This window comes from Lytechinus pictus, chromosome 3 (assembly GCF_037042905.1).
Source record: "Lytechinus pictus isolate F3 Inbred chromosome 3, Lp3.0, whole genome shotgun sequence".
Classification (NCBI taxonomy): Eukaryota; Metazoa; Echinodermata; class Echinoidea; order Temnopleuroida; family Toxopneustidae; genus Lytechinus; species Lytechinus pictus.
This window is the reverse complement of record NC_087247.1, coordinates 63855476-63875654: the sequence shown is the minus strand read 5'-3', so window position 1 is coordinate 63875654 and position 20179 is coordinate 63855476. Positions and strand designations below refer to the sequence as shown.

Sequence of the window (20179 nt, the reverse complement as noted above, 5' to 3'; positions counted from 1 at the left end):
CTAAATTCGAAGAAATTATATGGACGTTACTCGTATTAAAAGTATAGCAAAATAATGGGTGGTTCCCGGGGGGGGGGGGGGCAGTCAAATATATTGCTGTACACATGCGTGACCAAAAAACGCGTGTTTTTTTTTCAATTTTGGACGCGGGCACTCGTTGAGCGTTTCATTTAGGGAATTAATAACACCGAGTTAGTCAAGAAAGGGGGTGGTTTTGAAAGACTGGTCAACGGTCAATCGAGGGGTCAAACGTATTGAGGGTATGTTTTTTCCAAAGCTTTTTTTTAGACTAGCCAAACGTGTTTAGGGTATGTTTTTTTCCCCAAGCTTGTTCAGGGGTCATATTCTGGCGACAACTTGTTTAGGGACCAAAATGTGTCTATGAAACCCGCGAAAACACTTGTTTAGGGGGTTATTTTGCACACAGAGGAAAACTCGTTTAGGGGGGGGGGTTGGAAAGTACAACAATACATTAGACTGCCCCCCCCCCCCGGGATGGTTTACTTTCGGTTCACACTGAATACGCCAAGAACGTGCCAACAATTTAATGATCGAAATTTCTAATAACTGTTAGCATCAATAGCAGTAATAGTATGGGTATGTCTTTTCTTGATTGAGTCGTATTTGACAAACAACTTGAAGTTGAACTTCACGTCTTAAGGTGCCCTTTTTCAATTTTAGATTCGACTCAACAAATCTACAACATGCACCCTTTTTACTATTTTACCTTTTGCAGGCACCAAATTTTTAATAATACTTGATCAACACTGCTTTTAAACCACTATTTTTATGTTATTCTATCAAATTTCTCCCTCTCTTTTTTTTTTACACTGGAAAGGTTCTTAAATAAAAGGAAACAAAACACTGCGGTTATTTCACGTTCTTATGTCCTTCATTGTTTCATATTCAAAATACTTTCAGAAAAGAAGTGTTTATTGATGCACGAGTCTTGAATACAATCAATGTACCATTCAATAATATTATGTACTTGTAAGTGATTTGATTTTAACCGCCATTATTCAATGTAGTAGAAAAACATGTCTGGAAATACTATTGTAATTTATCTTGTGAGAAAAGGCGGAAGCGTCGAGATAAATAGAAATATAAATTGATTTTTATTATTGGCAGTATCATACTGAAATAAAATTCGACATCAAATATAGGCATAATGGGAGAGTAAAAAATCACTAATCATTACATTCTCGAAATTTTGGAAGGTAATATAATTATAAATAGTAATTATGGAATAATGAAAGAGTGTTTCATTATAATTCATCTTTTCCCATTTTTGTGTGATACAGCATTATGTCCACATTTGGGTGAACTTGACAAAAAGTATTGAGCTGAAAATTTCCCGGTCGTATCATGGTATGAAGAGGCAGTGGCGTATAGGGGGTCAGATATGGTATATCTGGCAAAATTTACAAAAAATAAAAAAAATAAAAAAGTTGCGAGCGACCAAAAATTTATACATTTTATTACAAAACTCCAATATTGTAATAGATTGACAAAATATTCAGAAAATAATATCAAGGGTTTCAACCTTTTCTCTTTCCTTATCTCTTCGTTTTTCTTGGTCCGTACGCCACTGTGAACAGGATTTTCTTAATTGTTTGCGAGCATAAGGGCGAAGCTCTATGCGACAGTAGCGTGAATGAGTAAATAAAAAAAGAGTGAGGAGAGTATGGCGCGTGCGGCAAAAAATTGCTTGATAGAGGTCCCGAGCGAGCAAAGCGAGCGAGAAAAAAAATCATCTTTTCATGAGAATCTAACTTTGAAATAGATTTTGACATGATATTCAGAAAATAACATCATATCTTACACTATTTTTCCATTTCTTTTCTTTCTTTCCTCTTTTTTTTTTTTTTTTTTGGTTGTAGAACTTTTGGGGGCCATGACCCAAAAGCCTTCCATTGCTACCTACGTCAGTGCTATGCGGGTGGGGTCCTCTTGATATTAAAGCTATTTCAAACCTTACAGATAGCCGCTATCTTTAATCAAATCGCAGTTATACATTGTATAGCTTTTAAACAACACAATTCAACGCACTTGCGTAATAAACCAATATTTTGAGGGGCACATAGCAAATGGGGGGGGGGTTGAAAAAGTCGCCGCGAGCGAAGCAAGCAAGAAAAAAATTGCCTTTTGAAATGAAATTCTAATAATGTGCTAGATTTTTAAATTCGTTTCATTTCGTTGCTTCCTTTATTTTCTTTGGATTCCCCTTGGCTGTGGACCCCCCCCCCCCTGTACGTCAGTGCTTCAACACAAAGCTTAATGCATGGAAAGGTCCATATACAGGGGCCCGTTATAAGTCCTTTGAATGTTACAGATGAAGAGCCCCTACTCCATGGGGTCTTGGGCAGAGCTCATGTTAGCTTTGGAGATTTAGCCATCTTTAACAATGCCATTGTTAAAGATGAAACTCACCCGCTCCATGGGGAGCTAGTCTTTAACAGATCTGGTCGCATTAGACTCACAAGGGTGAGAACAGAAAGGTTCAGAACGTCCTTTATACCTCGGGCATCAAAGTGCTATAATGCAAAATTTGTGAGATAATAGACAATACTATTCTAATCTAATTTATTCACTTAATGTATTCATGTATCCACTTAATAGCTCCTGGTACCTGTCTGCATGCTTGAGTACCCACCTTAGATCGCATTGTTCCACTGTGGTGACACTTTGTTTCATACAGTGGGTCAGTGGTTGGTGTCGTGTCGTGGGTGCTCAAGCATGCAGACAGGGTATATTTATGTATATTTATTTTATTGATATATTTATACTACATGTATGTATTATTTTGATGTATTGTATTTATAGTTTGTGAATGATTATTATTTTTTTATGCACTTTTTGTTAAGAAAGGAGTCCGAGGACAATTTTTGTGTTTTTTATACATGACAATAAAATGAATTGAATTGAATTGAATTGAAATAAGAGGCTTTTTACGATAACTCATGCCAGCGAAAAGCTTTACTGAGGTAATAGTAAAGTGTAATAAGGGTGATATGTCTAGCCTTTGGCTAAAGACTTTTTGTCCTGATTGCGACCGTTTTTGCATAACACTTAGCAAGTTCATGATAGATTTCATACCCATCCATCTTTCTTCCCGTTCTTTATTTTTAATCCGCGGCAGCCCGGTCGTTTTAGTTTTTCTCTTTTTTTCTTGTCCCTTTCCTTCATTTTCCAATAAAGCCCCTTCCCCCCGCATGTTAGGCCGTTGCTCTCAACTACCAGTTAGTATAGTTCGACTGGAATAATTTAACACTGTTATTAATTAATTTTGATCTATGTAAACTATTTTAGCATCTAACTATCGAAATATTAATGGACACCTATATGCCTCAACAATCATAACAATAAAATTAATGACATTCTATAAGTGCTGAAACGTCCTCGTAAATTGTCATCATGATTAAATGGACCGTTTGTGAAACTGATATTTCATTCTCTTGGTGCCGCGTCGGTACGTATAGTCAAATCACCTGGTACAGTATAGTTTTCAAATTTGACAACGATACGTAGGCCCTAAATGAGTATACAACTTTGCATAACAATAATGGTGTTTGATGCAAGGGTCGTGGTTCTCAAACGTGATTCACTCATGTCCGAAAAGGAATATAAAGATAATCTAATGCTTGTCATTGCTAGAAAAATTAATGAATCAACATTATAAAACAATAATCTGATACGCAATGGAAAATGAGAATTGTGTCATGTTTATTTCACTTTTACTTTGTAAGCATAAATAGATTCATCAGTCACCACACTTAATAGAATCTAAATCGTGACTATTTTTATTATGTAAATGCAACATATTCAGACATGTACGAATCAGATACCCAAACATAAATTATACATCTACACACGAATGCAAACAGACACTTACATTACATTTATGCATATCCACTTAACACACGCACGTACGTACACGCAAACTCACACGTACAGTCAGACGGCAGGTCCCAAGAAAGTGGCTTCTTCACCCAAGTGATATTCATGACTTGTTATGTTTTGCATATTTAATGAGCTTGATGCGGACCAAAACACCTCTTTTCATTCTGTCATTGCTGCTCTAGTTGTGCATCGAATTTCATGGTTTTGGTATCATTGTAAAGAAGAAGAATTATTCTTTCAGGTCATGTGTTTAAATTTATTCAAAGATTTTGTAATATAGGTTAAAATTTTGATCTAAAGTGTGCTACAAAATAATTATTTTCACCTAAAAAGCTGCTATTTTCACACTTTATTTTTGTTTGAGCCCAAATGATTTTTAGATCATGGTAAAGCTGAATATGTATGCTTTGAAATGGTATAGGTTTCAAAATAAGAATTTGTTTTATCGGGTCAAGATCACACTTTTCATAGGCCAAGTAAAGCAGCTTGAAACAAGAATACTGCACTCTGATTGGTCAAGGAGACCACACACTGGCAAATTCCAAGGTTCCAGTGCCTGGGTTCATGGGAAGGTCACACTTCCCATGTGGTAATCTCCTCAAATTACCCGCGCCTGTTGTTGTGTAAGCATGGGTGTCGATCACGTGGGGGATGGGGGATATATATCCCCCCCCCCCCAATATTTCATGTGGGGGGGATGGCCTGTATTATCATCCCCCCAATAATTTAGGGTAGAAAATTTATAATAATGATGATGAAAAAATGTAAAGGTTTGATCATGATGATTATAGTGATGATTATAGTATGCCATCAATCAGTTTGTTTCCCTCGCAATTTGTGTATATTGTTATTAAATAAAAACATTCTTTTCCAAGACTTTTAAACAGATGGGTGGAGGTTCAAGATGAAAAAGAATGAAATGTTTACGTATATGATATTTTTTAACACATGACATAAAAGGACCCCGACGAAAAACAACTTTTGTTGATAGGGTGTTCCATCCCACCAGTGGTAACATGATCATATTTTTACAATTTTTAATAAGTGAAATCAATTAATGGTTTCAGAAAAATAATCATTCATTTCTCTCTAAAGCGTATCTTCGGATATGAACATCGGATTTTTTTTCCATGTTATTCTTGTTATTGTTATGGACTTGAATAACTAAACTTGATTGGCTCTTTCTTATTTTGGCAAAAAGAAATCTCTTTTGAGTTTGGTAAGGGATATGACAGTTTTGCATTCTATATGAGCACACTCATGCGGTACGTAAATTTCATTTTAACACATATATTAGCTGATATTACACACTGATGGTTCAAGAAAATGTTGGAGAAATATCATAACATGACAGTTGAGTTTTGATTGTTTTTATGTTTGTTTTTGTTTTATGCACTTATAAAGCACTTAAAACATGTTAAAATCCAGGGTTAAAATCGTCTCAGGAATGACGGTACGCCCGATGGCGCACGAGAAGCCACACAGTTTGTAATTTGTGCTAGTCTTAATTTGTCCGAATCTGCATTTTATCATCATGCATTAAGAAGAAAAAAGATATCGCCAGTCGGGTTAGATTTAAGAGAGAAGTTGTATACATCATGTCCAATAAACAGATCACTTTGTACATGGTCCAGACAATTTTTGTCATTTTTTCTTTCGTATGAGTTTAGAATAGGCTTACTTGTAACACAAATTGAATTTTCAAAAAAAATTATAAGTACAGTACACTGCAATAATGAAAGAATTTCCAAGATCACAGTGGCGTAACTACGGGGGGGGGGGCATAGGGGCACGTGCCCCCTAATCGGCTGGCCAAAAAAAAAACGGGGAAGAGGAGAAAGGAAGAGAAACGTAGTGGGAATGAAGAAATTATTGTTCATTATAATGTTATATTATAATAATGTTATGTTATAATACATAAGAAACATTTTTTCACAACTTTATTTTGCTCAGGCCTAGATTTCTTCATTGTTCCCGGTACTCGCATTGTCTGTTTAACGTATTTAAGTCAATATACACCAAATATATTTCATCGCACTTCGACTTATTATTGTTTTATGTAGTGACATATGGTTCTTTTTTATGACTACTTAAAGTGATTGCCCCATTTTAAGGTGTTAATATAAAACATTTCCTGTCCGTGCTTATGTTCGTACTAGTAGATTGGTGAGATATGACTGCTCTTCATGAATTCCTAAAAATCAGTCCTTAAAATGTCCCTTTTTCTGATCTGAATATCAAAAATTTTCGATCGCATCATTTGTTTAGTGAAATACGTATCGTATGGTCTTAGTGAATTCTTACAAACAGGCCTTAGAATGCCTCTCTTCAGGTCTGAATATCCTAAATTTTCAGCTCGCGCTTCGCGCTCGCAATATTTGATGAGTGAGATGCGTATTATCATGATTACAATGACTACAAAAAGTGCTTCATGTGTTTAGATGTAGCGAAATCAGCAAGCGCTTTGCACTCGCATTAGATGACTATGGTGAGATATGTATACTCTTAATGGATTCCTAAAATATAGTCCTTAACATGTCCTTGTTTGGGGTAAATATTTACAAAAATTTTAGCTCGCGCTTCGCGCTCGCATTGTTTGTTTAGCGAGACAGGTATGTATCATGATTACAAAAATTTGCTTATAATGTCCTTTTTTGGTCTGCATATCAACAATTTTCAGCTCGCGCTTCGCGCTCGCATTATTGAGCAGTGAGATACATATCCGTTTAATGGCACTGTCCTTAAAATGTCCCTATATTAGGTCAGTATACCTGGCAACTGAGCGCGCTTCGCGCGCTCAATAAGTGATTCAAAAATTTTGCTGGTACCCCCACCCCCCATGCCGTGACTCACGGTACGCCACTGCAAGAACACCATGCATATCAACCACTTCCAAATGTCCTAACTTGTGATTTTAGTGGGGGTAATGTTGAAAGATCCCCATCCACAAGAACATTTGTGTCAATCATCCCCCCCCCAACCAAGAATACCGATCGACACCCATGTGTGTAAGCCTTATCCAGCCAATCAGAACTCTGGATTTCATGCAACTACAAAATTTCAGAAATCTCGTCTTGTACCTTGGTGGGAAAGTGTGATCTTGACCCGATTAAAAGGTGCCGCATATCAAGAGTGGCATTGTGAGAAAGTACAGAAGTTCAGCTTTATGGTGATATTAATATATATCATTGAGGCTCAAAATAAAAAGTTTTACACAATTTGCAAAAGAAAACAGAGGAAGAAAATTCAGTTTTGAGGCACATTTTTAGGCAAGAAATTCACTTATTTATCAAAATATTGTATACAAAATAAATGACCAATATGAAAGAGTAACATTTACTCTATCTGATGGTGCAATGATATTTCATTTGACTTTGAGGTTAAAGCAGGTAAATCCTTAGAGAAAAAAATCTCACGAATCACGAGATTTTGCAAGGAGGATTCAGCCACGAGATGATTTGGATGAATCTGGCCTTTTTGCTCATTAGCATAGGGACCTGCGGTCTGACTGCGTACACCTTCATGTACTGAATAATCGTCTGAAGTGTCTTGCAATATACACTGTAAATCGATACCTAAATTATTGTTATGTTAAATGTCTTTTTCTCAATTTTCTTTTTAAGCTTTTTCCACTTTATCCATTTACATCTGACGTAAACTTTATTTTCAAAGCCAGAGTTCTTATTTTTCCCTTTTCTTGAAAAATGATTAAACACTTTGCTAATTGAATGCGTATGATTTACATTAATTCCTTTCTGCTCCATACTTATAACAGGGTGTAATTTCAAAAAAGTATACATTTTCATTTTGTGAAATCGGGTTCTCGCTTGAACCTCCCTTACATGATACGTCATTATCATTTACCATTATTTTGCTCTCTACTGCCCTCTACGGGTGCCTTCGTGGGCTCAAGCAACGGACAATGCACATGCTCAAAACTACGGCTTGTTCACCCTTCAATACACAATAAGCGGACTTCCTTTGCCTTCTTTCCTATGGCACGCTTATAGGGAATCAATTAAATATATATTTCACTTGAAAAATATATGTTTCTCTTCCACTAAACCATTTCACTCAAAGAAATTTATATTTCACTTTTAAAAATGTATTCCACTTTATAAAAAAATATATTTCACTTACAAAAAAATATATATTTCACTTTTCAAAAAAATATATTTTCACTTTTCAAAAAAATAAAAACGTAAAATTCATCTATCTATCTATCTATCTATCTATCTATCTACCTACATGATATATCTATCTATATATCTCTCTGCCTAATATATATCTATCTGTTTAAATATGTCTATCTTTCTATCTATCTATCTATCCATCTATCTGTCTATTTATCTATCTCTCTGCCTAATGTATATCTATCTGTTTAAATATGTCTATCTTTCTATCTATCCATCTATCTGTCTATTTATTTATCTATCTCTCGAACTACTTATTTTTCTATCTATCTGTCTAACAATTATCTGTTTAAATATGTCTGTCTATCTATCTATCTACAAATATATCTACCTGTCTGTCTGTCTCTTTATCTATCTATCTATCTATCTAATGATTTATCCGGCTAATTAAATGTCTGTATATCTGTCTTTCTATCTATCTGCCTATTTATCGTTATCTATCTATCTATCTATCTATCTATCTTATGTCTATCTGTTCAAAATATGTATGTCTATCTGTTTTTTGATATAATATCTATTGATCTGTTTAAATAATTATGTCTGTTTATTTGTCTGTTTATCTATTTAATTTTTATCTATTAAATATGTTTAATATGTTAATCAATATGTCTATCTGTGAATAAATATATCGATCTATTTTCTCTCTATCTATATATCTATCCATCTATCTATCTATCTATCTGTCTATCTTTGTATGTACCTATGTATCTATCTGTCTCTGAATCTATTGGGGCGTTGCAAGAAAGTTACGTTGCAATTGATTGCAAATCGACTGCAACTTTGCAGCCGATCCCGATTGACTGCAACTAGCAATCAATCGCCAATTTGCGTTGCAAGAAAACGGCTTGCGATTGAACGCAAGTTGCAGCTGATTTGCAGCTGTAAACAGGGTCTGCAGCTCAAGACTAGCCGAAAAAGCAAAATATTGGCTTGCAACAATCTTGAACCTGGAAGAGAGTAAGTAGAAAATATTCATTTTTCAGACAATTCTTTCTCAATTATGTATGTTTTCAGAGAATTTATATATTTTAGACCTATGCCAGGGGAAAAATTATTTTGATAAAAGTGAAAATGTATCTTCATCGCCGGTCGAAATTTCACCTTCAACAAATTTTCTACTGCACACTTTTAATCCCAGTCCCACACTTGACTTTTTGTGTCGGTAATGCACGGTTGTATCAACAACACGGCAGGTCATTGCCGGTGCAGTGCTGTTAAAAATCACCCTGAACTCTGAAGCAAGTAAATGTGTAGGCTCTAATTATGTATGAAACATCGAAAATGACCTTTAAAGATAATTTTTGTTCCTATTGGAAATGATTTTTAAGTTATATCGGTTTCAACGGCGAATAGCCATCCAGTAAATGGAAATTAAAGACTTAATTCCATTACCTTCTATTTTTTTTTCCACAAGAAAAAAAATCCTCTCCATTTGTCTCTTAAGAGTCTGTCTAACGTTAACCTCCCTTTTTAGGACTTTCCTTGGCCTGGCCTGGGATAAAGTGAAAATTTTGCTGTTTCGACTTTTGTCTTTGGAGGATTAAAAAAAAAATGATTATTATTATTATTTTTTTTTTTTTCATTTTAGGACCTATCTATTTTTTTTTTTTTTTTTTTTTTTTTTTTTGGGGGGGGGGGGGGGTTCTCCAGACTCCACATATCTCGCCAGACAAGAAAAAAAAAAAAAAAGTATAGGGGGTCTTCATGTATTGGGCTACTTTTCAGAATCTATTGGCCACATCTGCCTCATTCTTGGGGAAGTTTTAACATTGAATAGGGTCTTTTGCCCGCTCTTTTTAAAATTTCTTACGGGCAGATTGCACAAGAGGTTCTTTGCAAGGGCAGTCTATTTGTGTCGTTGATATGTAATGATGTGCCGTATGAGTCACATTGTAATATCCATCACATATAAATATAAAAAGATATACATGTAAGCCTAAATACATCTATTTTTTAGATTCAATATGTAGGTCTACTATGGCTATGCCGGGGGGGGGGGGGAGGTACTTAAATTTGGTTTGGACAAAGGTGTGCGGCTGAAGGTTTGAAACCCGTACCCATATTTACAGGTCATTTTGGCTAAAAAGGTACCCATTATTGGGGATTCATCACAGGGGCGGATCCAGGATTTCCAAAAGGGGGGGCACATTTTCGCCTGGAAAACTTGACCAAAAAAAAAAAAGAAAAAGGTTATCGCCCAAAATGTAAGGTAATTTTGTATTTGCACCTAAGACATTGGAGTAGAATATGGACCCATGTTTAAGGCCAGTATCTAAAAATTGGGCCATGTTTAGGGATTTTCCAGCATAAATCCATACCCCATGTTTAGGGATTTCTTCCAAAAAGGCGACCCATTCCAGCGGCACATCCCCATATGCATTATTTCGTGAGTAACCCCCCCCCCCGGGCTACTATGTAACTGACTCTAGTCTTAACTTGATTTTTATGCAAGCACATGAGGTGCTATATAGATGACAGATTTTTTTTTTTCACTTTAAATTATTTAATGGATGATTACAATGCTTTTCCAGGTGCTTACAGTAAAAGGGTGTTTCATATGGTGCATCATTATTAATATTGAATGCATAATCATGATTTTTTTTTTACATCAAGCACAATACTCGGGGGGGGGGGGGATATGGTCCCCCTTGACATTTTTCAGAATAAATCTGCCACTCAAAATTGTATTACTGCACCATTGACTGACGTTTTACTTTCAAGTCTCACGCAACTTTTGAGACCAAATTTGCAATTCCCAGGTACAGGGTCAGGAAATTTTGCAACATTGTGTTTGTTTAAGTACATGTCAGACAAAAACATGATTACATGTAAAAAGTCAATATTCATAATTGGGTAATTTTTTTATTGACAATGGAAATTTAATGTCACTGATGAACTTTGTCTTGAAAATAACAATTAAAAGAAATACATTTAAGAAGTTAAGAAAAAATAGTAAAAAAAAAAAAAGGAATTTATTTTTATACCAGATTTTTTAAAGTAAAGTTGTTAGGAATGCTCTAGAAAGGAATATGTACACCAAAGTTTAGCATTCTATTACGAGCTTTTTTTAGTAAATTAAAGTGAAAGGTATGATTTCATAGTTTTTTTAATTGCACCGCCCATGGATGAGGAACCATAGTGCCCCTCCCCAGGCCAGAAGTGACTTTAATCAAAACACCCTGGGACTACTATAATGATTAACACACTGGCAACTGAGCTTAACTTGTATATTAATTTCATGAATATGTTTTATCTCTTTGCTTTTTGCTTTTAATTGCTTACTACAGTTATGATGACAAAGAAGTCTGGAATAAACAAGAAACCTCCGAACCACCATAACTGTGTCTGCTACAATGTGTGTTCTTGCAACCAGCTGATTGATTCATTTTATCAACTCTCAAATGGTAGGTTACATGTAAACTGTATTATTAATAATTCACCATGATCGTAATGCGGATGGGGGTGAAATCTGTACACATTAATCCAAGGATAATGCAAAGTGAAAAAGGCAAATACAAATCTCTATCTTGACTGGACTTCTCAGCAATGAAGACACCCCCATTGATGGGGGGAGGGGGGGAAGGGTGGTTGTTGTGCTCATCCAATGTGTACTGTATGAAATTGTGTATTTTGCTTTCATTGATTTAATTTATTGCATATTCTAATTTCCATGATTCATTTATTTGGGGAAAAACAATCAGTTTTCACACTTTTTTAGATTGCATCATGGCAAATTGCCAATTATTATGGTCTCAGGAGTAAGCCACTATCCCTCTATCATATCATCTTGTCGGTGCAAACAACGCCCTTACCAGCAGGCATAGGGGCATTTCTGCACTGATGGGGTGCACAAAAATGTTTTGCTAAGGGCGTTCTTGCACTGAAAGGACAAAATTTGAACTAACCCAAGCTATGTATGGTTATGGGCTTGCATTATTTCCTATATTATTATTTTTTTATGAACAGGTTGATTATCAGAACTGAATTCAGAGCTGCTCCTGTCTGTAGTAACATCTTATTAGAGTGGACTTCAGAATGAGGGTGTTGCTGGTTTAAAAACTTCACTCCATGGAGCTCTCCATATTCATCTCAAATTAGACTGCTTCTGGAAACCAGATTTGTTCCTTCAAGCAGAGACGCTTGTGGCTTTCTTGACTTGACTTCTATGGATTCTTCTTGCCAACATTAAGGACTGTGGGCTGACATTCAGTGGTAAAACACTTGATGAAGATGATATGAATTTTTATTTGATATAAATGAATCTCAGAAGTAATTCCTCAGGAGTAAGAAACAATGAAAATTAAAAATAACAGGTCCATCAATAATGAATGTCTTGAGCAGTGTTCTTTTTGTTCACAGATCAATGGATCTTTTCATTTCCAAGCAGGGATGTAGTCAATGCTGACCTCGAGACAACATTTTGCTGACCTTGGTCCGAGTCACTGTACAGAATCTATGGGAAGTTCTCTCAAGCTGCCTCATGACTCGGAAGAATCAGCCTCGACCTCATCCCTGTATGCAAGTGTGATATATATTTACCATGCAATCTCATGATTAAAGAGAGAGAAACAAGAGAGCTTCAGATTTTGAAGTGTAGCAATCTCCTGAAATGTATGTTTTATTTGAAAATCAAACTAAAATTACTTAATTGGGCATGTTATTCATTATGATATTTATAAATGAAAGCATTGAAGCAATTTGGTGCTCTTGCAAAACAAATTCTGAGTTGTATTTGCCGGTGCATGAAGTGTTTTAATGAAGAGTGGCTTTTTTGTGCCTATGGAGAGTTAATATTTCTTCAATATTTTTTCATACAAATTATTTAAGAAATCACAATTTGAATATTCCATGACCTCTGATAACAAGAGCACAATATTTTTGGTGATTGACACACTTTAAAATGATATTAGGAGAGAATGTAGTGAAATTGTGTGAAAATAATGGCATAATTGCTGAAGAGGCCTATAAAGATTGAAAATAACATTATTTCAAGTTTTTCTTGAAAAAACCCATGGAAAATTGAAAATGGCATAATTTACACAAGTTTTCAAAACAAAACAAAACAAAAAAAAATTTTGCAGAATTTTTAGTACACAAGCCTATGGACAATCAATTGAACGTAAATCGAACGCAAATTTTGCGCATCCTCCAAAATCTCACATAAGTTACGTTCGATTTGCAATCAATTGCAAAGCTTGCGCTTGATCTACGTTCAATCGATCAAACGCAACTTGTTCTTGCAACAGGATTGAACGTAACTTGCGTTCAATTGCAGATTTGCGTTTAATCGGAGGACTTACGCTCAATTTTGGGAGTTGCGTTCGATTTGCGTTCAATCGCAAGTTTCTTGCAACACCCCATATGTGGTATATCAAATATAATATCATAATCACCGTTATCATCATCATCATATTTGCCATCAATCATTATCAGCATCATCCTCCTCATCATCATATTTTTTATCGTCAATCAATATCTAACTAATGTCCATCTGTCTATCTATCTAATACCTATTCATCTGTTTATATCTATCTATCTATCTATCTATCTATCTATCTGTCTATTAATATATCCACCTATCATTTATCTCTCCATCCATCTATCTATCTATTTATCTATCTTTCTTATATGTATCTGTTTAAATATGTATGTCTGTCTATTTATCTTTCATATTTATATCCACTCATTTGTTTAAATAGTTATATGTCTGTTTATTTATCTACGAGAGACCATCTAATTCGTCCGCACGACGAATTAAAATCTAGTTTTACTTGTTACATTTTAAATCTGAGAGAAAACAAATCATTTCACTTTTGGTGGATAACACATACGGCTGCTCTATGATTAGACTGTACGTAAATTTCATTCCTCACGTAAAAATCCATTCCTCTCGCTACGAAAAACATTTCACTCTTGCTTATTCATTTCACTCAATTGCAGAAAAATACGTTCCTCTTTTTTCTCGGCCTGTAGGGGGCGCGCACAGAGATGGTTGCAAAATTTTCGCTGTGCTGAGGGGAAAAATCATGAATGCGGTTGCAACACACAAAATAACAAGGATATGGGGATACCAGCGAACCCAATACGTCACTTTCCCATGTGCACGAGAATGAACCACGAGGTGGGCCTATAAACACAAAACGTAAAGTTTGATTTTATCGCTGATTATGCACAATAGCCAGTGCAATCAGCTATTGCATTCGGCCCTACGATCAATCACTAACCTTAGCACGGTCTGGCTATACGTTTTGTAGGCATGAGGCATGAATACTTCATACATACACTATCTACGGAGCTGAAAGGTCAAGGTAAGTGTTGAAATTTCCCTTTTCTCCATCTCGTCTGTCTTTTACTTCATTGACATACGATGATCGTAATGATTGATGAAATGAAGCTTACAAAAAACTACATTTCACTGGTCAACTCGCTTGTACATGCACTGCAAAACCAAATTCTATCCATTTTGTCCGAGACATGAATGGGGTTTTTTCCAATGCTACTCTCAGCACGGGCAGTGCTATGCTTCCCCATATTTTGAACAGACATGAAAAGTGAGTATACGGGACTGAAGTTTGGTGATGACGTCATCGCTCAAAAAAATTTGGTGTTAGCCGAGAATGTCCACCGAAAGCGATGACGCCTTCACCCATTCAGTCCTGTATGCTTTACCGCTTATGTCTGGTTTGAAGAAGCACTGCCCGTGACAAAATGGTGAGAATTTGGTTTTGCAACGCAAGTACAAGCGAGTTGACCAGTGAAATGTAGACTTTTGTAAGCTTCATTTCATCAATCATCGCGATTATCGTATGTCAATCAAGTAAAAGACAGACGAGATGGAGAAAAGGGAAATTTCAACACCTTGTCCATTCAGCTGTGGAGATAGTGTAGTGCCATGCGTGCTTCATGCGTGGAGCTATTCATGCTTCATATATCATGCCTACAAAACGTTAGTGATTAATGCAACAGCTGATTGCACTGGCTATTGTGCATGATCAGCGATAAAATCAAACTTCATGTTTTGTGTTTATGGGCCCACCTCGTGGTGCATTCTGGGCACGCGTGGGAAAGTGTCGTAATTGGGTTCGCTGGTATCCCCATATCCTTGTCATTTTGTGTGTTGCAACCGCATTCATGATTTCTTCCCTCAGCACAGCGAAAATTTTGCAACCATCTCTGTTTAATACCTTGTCCACTGAACTAGAAATACGTATTTCTAGTTCAGTGACCTTGTCCCACCAACAATGATGCGCGCCGCCTACAGGCCGAGAAAAAAGAGGAACGTATTTTTTTGCAATTGAGTGAAATGAATTTTGCAACAAGAGTGAAATGTTTTTCGTAGCGAGAGGAATGGATTTTTACGTGAGGTATGAATTTTACGTACGGTCTAATACGGCAGCCGTCGTATGTGTTATCCAACAAAAGTGAAATGATTTGTTTTCTCTCAGATTGTAACAAGTGAAACTAGATTTTAATTCGTCGTGCGGACGAATTAGGTGGTCTGTCGTAGATAAATATATAAACAGACATGATTATTTAAGCATACATGTATGAGTGGATATAAGTATGAAAGATGAATAGACATTCATATTTAAACAGATACATAAAAGAAAGATAGATAAATAGATTGATAGATGGATGGAGAGATAAATGATAGGTGGATAGATTAATAGAATATAGATATATATATATATTAAAAGATAGATAGATATAAACAGATAAATAGGTATTAGATATACAGAGAGACATTAGATAGATATTGATTGACGATAAAAATACGATGATGAGGAGGATGATGCTGACAATGATTGATGGCAAATATGGTGATGATGATAACGGTGATTATGATATTATATTTGATATACACAGAGATTCAGAGACAGATAGATACATAGGTACATACGCAGATAGATAAATAGATGGATAGATACATAGATAGAGAGAAAATAGATCGATATATTTATTGATAAATAGACAGATGGAATAACATATTAAACAGAATGAGTCAAATAAACAGACATGATTATTTAAATAGATCAATAGATATTAGATTAAAAGATGAAAGGTAGACATACAAATAGACATACATATTTTGAACAGATAGATAGAAAGGTAGATAGATAAAGATAAATAGGCAGATAGATAGAAAGACAGATATACAGAAAGTTAAACAGCCGGATAAATCGTTAGATAGATAGATAGATATATAGATCGATTGAAGAATAAACAGATATACAGACATATTAAAAGAAATAAATAGATATTAGATAGATAGATAGATAGATAGATACAGAGACAGACAGATAGATGGATAGATAGATAGATAGATAGAAACATAGATATATTTAAACAGATAATTATTAAACAGATAGAAAATAAATAGTTCGAGAGATAGATAGATAAATAGACAGACAGATAGATGGATAGATAGATAGAAAGATAGACACATTTAAACAGATAGATATCATGTAGGTAGATAGACAGATAGATAGATGAATTTTATGCACAGACTAATACGGCAGCCACATGTGTTATCCAACAAAAGTGGAAGGATTTGGTTTCTCTCAAAATTAAAATGTAACAAGTGAAATGAAATTTTTTTTTTTTTTTGAAAAGTGAAATATATTTTTTTTTAAAGTGAAACAGTATTTTTCGGGAAAAGTGAAATATATTTTTTTTAAAGTGAAATATATTTTTTTGAGAAAGTGAAATATATTTTTTTTGAAAAGTGAAATGTATTTTTTTGAAAAGTGAAATATATATATTTTTTGAAAAGTGAAATATATTTTTTTTGAAAAGTGAAATATAAATTTTTTTGAGTGAAATGGTTTAGTGGAAGAGAAACATATTTTTTTCAAGTGAAATATATATTTAATTGTTTCCCTATGGGCGTGCCATACTTTCCTGTCCGCTTATCCGCCTTCCTACCGGTTATTTGTTTACGGCATCAATCACATTTTCGTGCATTATATTCTTTCCAGGTTATTTTATATATTTTTTTCTCCTTTTATACACATCATTGAATCCAGTTTGCTTGAGTCCACGATGGCATTATGTTCTACCTACGTTCAGCAGCACCCATCCATCTTCTCAGGGCATTCTCCCCTTTTTTCTTCTCTTTTTCTGGGGGGGGGTTGGGGTGGGGAAGGGTTGATATATTTTAGGACGGGTTGTTTTGTCCTATATCAAACTATATTTTTTGATAACTTCGTATTTATTTTGTGAGTATTATTTCTCTCTCATTTTTTTCTCATTTGATTACATATATCTGTATTTGTACTCTGTTATTTGTTGTGTTATCTATTTTTTTTAGGGGCCCACATTGTACAAGCATTGCTTTTTAGTGGGTCCCTCCATTTCCATCTTAATTTAATTTCTATTGAAAAATAGTATACAAATTTAAAACCTACAATGTGTTGCCCAAATTGTCTAAGTTTTTTTTCACAACATAATATTACTAAATTTTTTTTGCAACGGATACAAATATTTATGTTTATAATGGTATACAATTTGTTTTTGTTTGATGGAAGTGAAATAAATAAATTTGAATTTGAATTTGAACTATATATCAGGTGACGTCAGTATAATTATAGCAATATGGATATTTGCAGACACCATCGTCCAGAAAGTGACTGTGACAAACGAATCGAATAATGAAGCGTTACAAGCTCGAATCGTGATAAGAGTAAAGCTTCGAAGAAGAAAAAAAAACCTTCCTCATCCGTATATAGACATGGATATCAATGGTAAGTTCAGCAAGTACAAGAATGTGAATGTACATGTATCATAATATCAGCATACAATCGGCCTAAACAGAAACACTGACTGAGAAAAATCTAAAGGATAAAGAGTGTATTTTATTTATTTATTTCAGTTTTATTTACGCAGGGTAGCCCTTTCAGTTATAGAACTGATTTACAAAGAGGCCCTGCAACGATAAAAAGAACATATACATATTTTACAATGGACATAATAAAATAAGATACAATCATACAATGAAAATAACATTATGAAACGTATATACATTTAAAGTAACGTCTGTAGGGGTAGTGCCCCGTGCCGTGATTTTGACAGGGGTATGACGTCATATTTTTCTCAGTTGCATTCGGGGTATTATATACACTGACCAGATCCCTCCTTTCATGCGCTTTTCCTTCTTCCCTCCCACTTTACCCCCCCCCCCTTTTTTTATCCATTTCGTTTCTTTTCTTCATTGTGTTCACCGCTTATAAAATCCTAAGTAGTGACCTGCCCCCTTCTCCAGGCTGTGGCGCCACTCATAAACGTCAGGGTTTATCCAATTGCTATACTTGCTACAGCCACACTTATGAAATTGACTCCAAAAAGATCGATGATATGACATTCGAAATAACGTATCTTTCATTATTATATACTTTTTTACATCATTGCTCGTTTATCTTGCATCAAATAAATGAAAATGCTTTATTGATATCAATGATTTTTTAAAAATGTAATTGATTCGTTGGGTATGTGTCAGTTTCGCCATGCATGTAGTGTGAATATGGCATTGAAGTTGAAGCTTCATTCGATATAGGCATCTTTTTATTAACAATAGTTCGTGACATGACACCTTGTCTATTGGAGTTATAGTATAAGCATTTTCTATTTACAGTCACGAAACGAATTATTTAACTATCTAGTCTTTTCGACATAAAAACAGTAGAAATGCCGGCCGTATACTGTACATACGGCTAACAAATTAAATTCCCCATGAAATTGTGTTTATTTTGAAGCTATGATAGCTGTCGGCATATTAATGTTGGCAGCCATGCTCGTAAATAATAAAGTTATTAATTTTATTGCTATGATTAAATTTTTTGAATGATTTACTGAAAGAATGCTTTATGACACTAAAACCGGTTTTGTATTGCAGTGTTGTATATGGAGTATTGCTATATAATGTTTATAATAAAGCGTCATGATCCTCATTGTACTTTGATTAGTTAAATTCAATTTAAATATTTACGAGTTTGTTTTATATAACTAGGCTCCAACATCATACCTTTTTGTAATAACGAACGTCCTGTGAGCTCAATTGAGTACCGGCGATTTTTAAATAGTAAAATATTATAGCTCAATGAAAATCATTCCATAGGAAATTAGGAATTATAGGATAGCTAACTTTGGAGACATGAAATGACAGCTTCACATCCGGCTATCCTGAACTCTGAACATGGGAAACTCTTTACGAGAATGATGCCTGCGGCACACCCATTATGAAGGCTCGCAAAAACTGCTTGAACCGTGGAGTTAAATATGCCCTGTAAGAAAATTCATGAATTTCCCGTTAGTTTTTGATGGTTGCAATGCCAGGAAGAAATAATAGTGAATTCACCAAACTAATAAGATATATAGGGAGGTTTACAGAATGCGAGTATGAACGAGTATGAACGCATGTAGAAACCACAACTCAGTCTTGATGAAAGCAACAATTGGTTTGAAAGTATACACCAGAATGACTGAAACATTATCCAATATCAGACCATTTTGCATCAATCGTTTAAAGGACAAGTCCACCCCGACAAAAAGTTGATTTAAATAAAAAGAGAAAATCAAACAAGCATAACACTGAATATTTCATCAAAATCGGATGTAAAACATGAAAGTTATGACATTTTAAAGTTTCGCTTAATTTCACAAAACAGTTATATTGCACATCATGGTCTGTATGCAAATGAGGAGACCGATGACGTCATCCACTCACTATTTCTTTTGTATTTTATTATATGAAATCGGAAATATTCTAATTTTCTCCTTATTGTCAAGGGAAACAACGATTAATTCTTCCCTGAACATGTGGAATTAGCATTGTTTAATATTATATGGTTCAGTCAAGTTATTCCTTATTGTCAAATCTGTAAAAGATGAAATATATAATTCAAGCAATACAAAAACCCCGAAAGAGATAGTGAGTGAGGGACATCATCGTCTTATTTGCATGTCACTGAGTTGTGCATATCACTGTTTTGTGAAAAACAAGCGAAACTTTAAAATGTCATAACTTTCTTATTTTACATCCGATTTTGATGAAATTTTCAGTGTTATGCTACTTTGATTTTTCTCTATTC

The 20179-nt window shown here is 34.8% G+C and overlaps 1 long non-coding RNA gene across 1 annotated transcript; it reads left to right on the top strand.

The window, feature by feature from the left end:
• Positions 1–8846: 8846 nt before the first annotated feature.
• Positions 8847–12423, top strand: LOC135153773 (uncharacterized). The gene is made up of 3 exons (XR_010293279.1): positions 8847–9050; positions 11381–11497; positions 12060–12423. It is a non-coding gene; the product is annotated as an uncharacterized LOC135153773 (long non-coding RNA).
• Positions 12424–20179: the final 7756 nt, after the last annotated feature.